The following is a 7,618-nucleotide window of genomic DNA, read 5'->3' on the forward strand; positions in this document are numbered from 1 at the left end:
CCCCACAGCCTGCAACAGAGAGAGGAGGAATCCCCCAGACTCACCACCCCACTACTGTAGCGCTTGCTGCCTCAGATGTCGACCTGCACACACATGGAGTCCAAGAGAGAAGAACGCACAGGAGTCAGTGTCGGGTTAAAAAGAGGGGCCTCCATCTGCAAAAAAAAGTGTCGTGGGCTACACAGTAATGGCCGCCATTCCTGAGCCAAACATCCACCATATTATGGCCGCTGAGCTACACAAACATGGCCACCAGCCATAGGAAGTCATCAGGCAATAGGGAAAAGGACACCGTCTTAGGCAAAATGGCCGCTGGCCATGCTACATGAGTCGACCACAGATGCAAGAGAGCAATGTAGCCTCCTAGGATGAGAGTGCGAGAGAGAGAGAGAGGATCCAGGCATCGGACCCAGTGCCTTTACCCCAGTAAGCACAGCATGTAGGCGGTGCACACCCCCAGCCCACCAGTATTCAACCCCATCTCCCAGTACCCACCACAGGCACACTACCTCATATGGAGGGGGAAGGGGAAGATGGGGATTCCAAGGGACCCCCAGGGCTAGGAAAAAAGGTGCAGGGTTTAAGGGGACCCGCAGGACCGACTAACCTGGGGAGGGGCCCGTGTCCGCCACAAAAAAACACTAAGGGGAGATGGGGACCTTTATTCACCATACCAGAATCAAGCGGGCATCACTCCAGACAGAACCTCCTCGTCTCTGAAGTGGGGGGCTGTCGGCAAATCGAGCCAAGACCTGGTCGTATGAGACCTCGTGAGACATTTAACTTGCATGGCCAGCCCGCGTCCAGTGGGGCTATGTTGTGGCCTGACCTAGCACATAGCTGCGGTCTGTACGCGTTCGCTGGCCAGTCTGGGAATGTCTAGCCCATCACCTAGCTGGCAGTTTATTGTAGATCCCACCAGAAAAATTCAGGGAAAATAAATAAATAAATAAAATTGCCAGGACAACAGATCCCAGGGAACTAGGTCCTTACTTCTGACTAGCCAGAAAAAAATTGAAGGCCTGTAGCAGAGAGGGGGGTGTATATCACCTAGGATTACCCATGCCAAGTCTTTTTGTCTTCCTAGTGTCCTACTCCTGTAGGGTGCAATATAATCCTATGGTTCTGAATAAAGAAGGCAGTGTCTGTCAATGAACAAAAGAGAAATGTATACTGCTAGGGAGAATTGCTAAAACTGGAGAGAGCAGAATCTGGTGCAGCTGTGCATGGTAGCCAATCAGCTTCTAACTTCTGCTTGCTCATTTAGGCTACTTTCACACTGGGGCATTGTGGGCACTGGTGGTAAAGTGGCGCTATATTTAGTGGCACTTTACTGTCGTTTTAGCGGTGCTAATCAGACTCTAGCGGGGTAGTTTATACCCCCGCTAGCAGCTGAAAAAGGGATAAAATCGCCCGCAAAGCGTCGCTGCAGCGGCACTTTGCAGGCGGGTTTGCAGCGCTGCCCCATTGTTTTCTATGGGAAGGGGCACTTTAGGAGAACTAAATCACTCCAAAGATTCGGCTTGCAGGACTTTTTTGACCGTCCTGCAAGCGCACCACTCTAGTGTGAAAGCCCTTGGGCTTTCACATTGGAGAGACAGCAGCGGCTGTTTCAGGGTGCTTTGCAGGCGCTATTTTTAGTGCTGTATTGCCTGCAAAGTGCCCCAGTGTGAAAGGAGCCTTAAGCTTTGTCGATAAAACCTGGAAGCCGATGTATTGATTTTCAGTGATCCAGGATATAGTCGATGAGAATACCATTTCCAAACACACACCAACTAATTTTGCAGTTGCAGAAGGATCTGTGCAGATTTGATATGGGGCTGACACTAATGACATCTTAAAAAGAATAAATAAATAAATGAATAAGATTGTATTTTTGATTGACCTTTAATGTTTAATTTATATATATATATATATATATATATATATATATATATATATATATATATATATATATATATATTTTTTTTTTTTTTTGTACCAAGCCCTTGCGCCATTGAATAAGCCTAAACAAAGACGGTTTTGTTGTGTTTTCTGTATGTTCTCTCAGGATTTCATTATTTATATATTGCATGCATTATTCAAAAATTTAGATTATGCTAATGTGCATTCAATAAATAGGAGCAAAGGTATAATTTTCATCACAGGAAAAAAAACATGCAGATAGAAATGTGATTTAGTACATATTTACATTTTAAATACTGTTCTTGTACTTTTTGCTGTCGTTTTCAAAATGGCATAGAAGTACAGATCTTGCACATAACCTAGAAACATTCTTAAAATGACTCTAAAGGTTACAAAAATGCTTTCCAGAAGAATTTCCTATGGGCTGTTTGACTGGGATGACTGTCAGCAACCTTATTTGATGATCCTTCAGTTACAGACATGCTCAGCCAACTGATGAACAGTTGAAATCACTGGAGTGAGTTTAGTAGCAATTGACATCTCTTGTGTGCATCATTCAAAGTTTTCTCTTGTAAGTATATGTTAAGGAAGAAAAGAAATGGGTATCATGAAATGTTGCAGGCATTCTGAGAGCAGCCAGACAATTATACTTATCTGATCAGTGAATCTTTCTGTAAACAGCAGTCTCTAAAAAAAAAAAAAAAAAAAAAAAAGGAAAAGGAAAAAAGAACCCAGTGTTCAAGGCTAAGAACATATTACAGTTACCATTGCTAATATTTGTTACAGTTATATGCATAAGAGTCTTCATAAATGGTCATGTAATAATATTAATATTGCTATTGCATTGCTACTAACAATAATGACGCAATGTGGCTTATGTCATTGTGCCATTATGAAATATGTGCATAATGTAAAATAGAGTAATGTACAGTTTATTAGTTGGGCTCTTCTGTTTTATACAACCCCTCTAAATGTCTATTAGCTCTAATATGAAGAATGGGGATTTCTCCATTATTCTTCTTAAAATGCTCTTCACATTTCTGGAGCTTCAGCAAAAGTCAGAGCAACCAAACCTTTATTCATGTTATACATGTTATACAACTATGACTTGGAAACCCTGTTAAGAAAAGTTTTTTTTAACAAATCTTTAACAATGAACAACATTAAACAGTCTTTTAAAAACTGTCCATTATACAGTTCAAGTAAACAAATATGTGATATATTTTAATAGAATATGTCTTTATACTGTTATTACAAAGTACTGTCTAAGGTCAAAACTTTTTCTTATGCCCCATGCACATGATCGGACTTTCCAACAACGGAAGGATGTTGGCTCCAACTTGTCTTGCATACACATGGTCATGCAAATGTTGACCAACAGTTATGAACGCTTGAACGTGGTGACGTACAACATGTACGACAAACTGATAAAAAGGAAGTTCAGTAGCCAGTGCGCCACCCTTTGGGCTCCTTCTGCCAATCTCGTGTTTATCTTGTGCTGGTAGAGGTTGGTGAGAGACGATTCGTGCTTTTCAGCCTCGTGCTTTTCAGCCTCGTGCTTTTCAGTTTGTTTCTGCTTTTAAGTTTGTGCTTGTCGGTTCATATCTGTTCTTCAGTGCATGTTGTCATTGCGTTCCTGTCTTTCAATGTGTTCTATTTATAGTTTGCTTCTGCTTTTCAGTGCGTTCTTGTCCGATCATTTCTGATTTTCAGCTTGTTCTTCTCAGGTCCTTTCTGATTTTCAGTGTGTTCTGTCAGTTCGTTCTGAGCGGCCGTTCATTTTCTAGCCATGTTGCGGTTACACACTCATCATAGAGTTTGTGCTGTTGTTGGGCTTGGTGTTGAAGTTATTGCTTTGGCACAAGTCCAGTCCATGAACAGGGGGAGAAGGAGTTCTTTGACCATGAATTGGTTGCTTAATTGTGACCCTTTCACTAATCTCCCCAGCATGCTATCCTGGGCCCATACACACCTAGCCTAGTCACTTAACAATGTATTTTGTCAGCTCCATTGTAGTGCTTATCCTAAACACCCCCTAAAATGTCTCCAAATGCTATTGTTGTCCTTAAATTCAGGCAGAGTGCAAGAGGCTTTTTTGGGGGGCCAAAACTCATTTGGAAACCTCTCTCGCTCCCCCCCAACCGCTAAGTCAACCGATACCAATACTCTATCTGCTGACTTTGCCAAACTCATAACACTATACCTACCTCTTTTGTGGTCAGGTTGATGGATGAATTCCCCCAAATCAGTAGTGCAAGTGCCTGCCTGAATACTTTCAAATGGTACTGTTTAAAGTTTTATTCTCCTATTTTTCTTGATAGGTAATTGCAGAATGTCAAAATGTGCTTCAATTTGGACAGTATGTATTCATATTTTTGGATTATGACACTTTTTTTTCTTACCTGTGCAGTGGGCTGCCAATAGTGTAAGTAAGGAGGGGCTGGCCAAAATAACACACATTATTTATGCATTCAGCTCTAAATGAAGTGGAGAGGGTTACTTGTCCAAAACATCCCCCCGCCCTAAAATTTTTACAATGGGCCATCAGAGGGGGTGAGGAATCTGAAAGTCGACCTTATACTTTTGTCTTTAAATACTCATTTCAATAAATGTTATACTGTTGTTGGCCAATAATGTTTGTGTCTAATCTGCTTGCAATGTTATGTGCAAAAGTATTCATTTTTTTATGGTTGGCAGTTTACCAGTGGAAGCACGTCCTACCCCCCAACTCGGGGTCATACTACTTTAATTACAAGTGTTACAGTGGTATTGTGACTGCGAATTATGAGTTCTTATATCTGGACGTCAGGAAGAATAGCTATGTCAGCTGGAGGAGTGATCACACAGACAGAATTTTACAAGCATCTCCAGAATGGCACCTTGGGATTGCCACCCCCAGTGGATAACATGGCAGGCCTCCAGTTCGTTTTTATGGCAGATGAGGCCTTTGCGCTGGGGGATCATTTGATGATGCAGGTTCCCCATGAGGACCCTGACCCCAGAGCGGAGGGTTTTTAAATACTGGCTGGCCTCTGCCAGAAGAGTAGTCGAGAATGCCTTTGGAATAATGGCCAGCCAGTTCTGGCTTTTCCAAACGGCCATAAACATGGCTGAATACAAACTCAACCACATCTTTATGAGCTTCTACATTCTTCATAACTTACTACGGAAGAATGCAGTCAATTATCGGGCCTCAGTTGCTACTGAGGCCAACTTTTCACCAGGTCAAATGACGTCGCTTGAAAGTGGCCGTCCTGGCTTGCCCCCCCCAAAGCGCCCGCAAAGTACGGCAAAGCTATGTGGAGTACTTTGTAAGTAGGGGAGCAATTGATTTACCAGAGAATCTGGAAGCTCTATAAAATATATATTTTTTTTAAACTAAACTCATATTTCATTTGACTTACTGCTTATGTTTCTTATCTGTCTCCTAGGTTCTCCAATGGCCTTTTATTTTTTGTCCATTTTCTTCAGTAGTGCAAACGTAACTTATTTGATACATGAAGTGACAATCTCTTCTTCATCTAACTATTATGTTGTGCTGTGGGTCTGCTACACACGCACAATGTTTTTGTTGTTAATGTATGTAATGCATTAATGATCAAAATAATCATCCCTTTCAACTCCATGAATTAATTGCTTGTAGTCCCTAAAATGCCCTGATTTTGGGAAATTTTACAGCACAGTGGGGGTTATTTATTGAAGGCAAATCCACTTTGCACTACAAGTACATTGCAAGTGCACTTGTAGGGCAAAGTGAATTTTGCCTTTAGTAAATACCCCCCATTGTCACTGTAACTGCACAAACTTACAAAAAAAAAACTGGTACTGAGCATTGAAAGAAGAAGCCACACATTGTTGAGTATAAAACATTTTACTCCAAACACATTCACAAGTGGGTTATAAAAGGGTTTTTAACATACCGACATCTTTGGTGTATAACATGTATGTTTGACAGTATATAGCCTTTTTAATGGCTAAACAGGCATGTTTAAAACCAGAACATACACATCCTCAACTCAGGAACTTACAAAGTTCAACTTTGCTAAAGTGAAGGCCTTATGAGACATTAGTATGTCAAAACTGTGTTTCATAGTTAGTAAGGTTGAAGACACCAGTCCATCCAGTTCAGCCTGTGTGAGTGTCTACAATTGTCCCTATCTCTGTATGTTGCACACTCACATTGGTCCCTACCCTCAAGGAGCCCACAATCCAAGGTCCCCATTTATATGCTAGAGCCAATTTTTGGACAGAAGCCAATTAACCTACCTGCATGTCCTTGGATTGTGGGAGGAAACCAGAGTAAACCCACGCAGGCACAGGGAGAACCTGCAAACTCTAGGCAGGTAGTGTCGTGGTTGGGATTTGAACCAGCGACCCTTCTTACTGCTAGGTGAGAGTGCTAACCACTACACCACTGTGCTGCTTGAAAATGCACTTGTAGGGCAAAGTGGATTGTCCTTTCTGAAATAAGGCCCAGTGTGTCAACATGTACTAGCTCCCATCATGGGGGATCAATGAACATGTTTCGGGGGTGAAACCCCTTCCTCTCACCTACTTTCGTTGCGAGAAAGGGATTGCACCCACAAAACACGTACACACTGGGGGTTATTTACTAAAGGCAAATCCACTTTGCACTACAAGTGCAAAGTGCACTTGAAATTGCATTGAAAGTGCACTTGGAAGTGCAGTCGCTGTAAATCTGAGGGGTAGATCTGAAATGAGGGAAAGCTCTGCTAATTTTATTATCCAATCATGTGCAAGCTAAAATGCTTTTTTTTTTCCTTGCATTTCCCCCTTGGATCTACAGTGACTGTACTTCCAAGTGCACATTCAGTGCAATTTCAAGTGCACTTTGCACTTGTAGTTTGCACTTGTAGTGCAAAGGATCTACAGTGACAGTGCCTTTAGTAAATAACCCCTACCATGTACATCTTCGAAATTTGGGTTTGCAATTACTTTAAAAATTTTAAACGTACAACAATAATGTCAAAATTTACATTTGGGGGGGGGGGGGGGGGGGGTTAGATTTTGCCTAAAACATCAATGATGTTGGTCAAGCTTTTTTGAACATCATTGCTATTTTGCTTGACCTTTTCTAAATCCCAATTGCATACCATGATCTCACTGATTGTTACTGAGTACTTGTGCACTTGCACTGTTGAAGTGAGTTTCTTCTTCCACAATATACACATCACCTAAAAAGAAAAAAAAAACACACCATGTATTATAAATATGCAGGCATCCATCTATTACCTGACCATTTTGACCACTCCTTGAACCTCTGCATCCACATCCTCAGGTTCTGCATCCACATCCTCAGGTTCTGAATCCACATCCTTAGGTTGTGTGCTGAGTTTTTTTTGGGCTTACTGGTGTCCTCAGATATCCCAATTATTTTCTCTATTTGAATACAAAAAAAGTATACTTAGCAGAAAGATATTTGAGGCTAGAAATAGTAATATGAAACTTTGCTTGGAAGTTCCAAGCTGAAGACATGATTTTTTCCCTTTCAAAAGCTGGAATAATTACCAGTTTTGTGCAATTTTCACACATGGAGAGAACCCCTAGCATCCACTGGAGCACCTGCATGGGACACCATAAAAAGGTTGTTATGGTGTCCCACACAAGTGCTCCTGCATCCAGATGTGTAAACAGCTGCTGAGTGTCCTCTCCTTACACTGAATCAAGTTGGCATTTCATTATAGTTTCAAAC

This window comes from Lithobates pipiens, unplaced genomic scaffold (genome assembly GCF_037356315.1).
Source record: "Lithobates pipiens isolate NorthernLeopardFrog02 unplaced genomic scaffold, aLitPip1_a1.2 Scaffold_13, whole genome shotgun sequence".
NCBI lineage: Eukaryota > Metazoa > Chordata > Amphibia > Anura > Ranidae > Lithobates > Lithobates pipiens.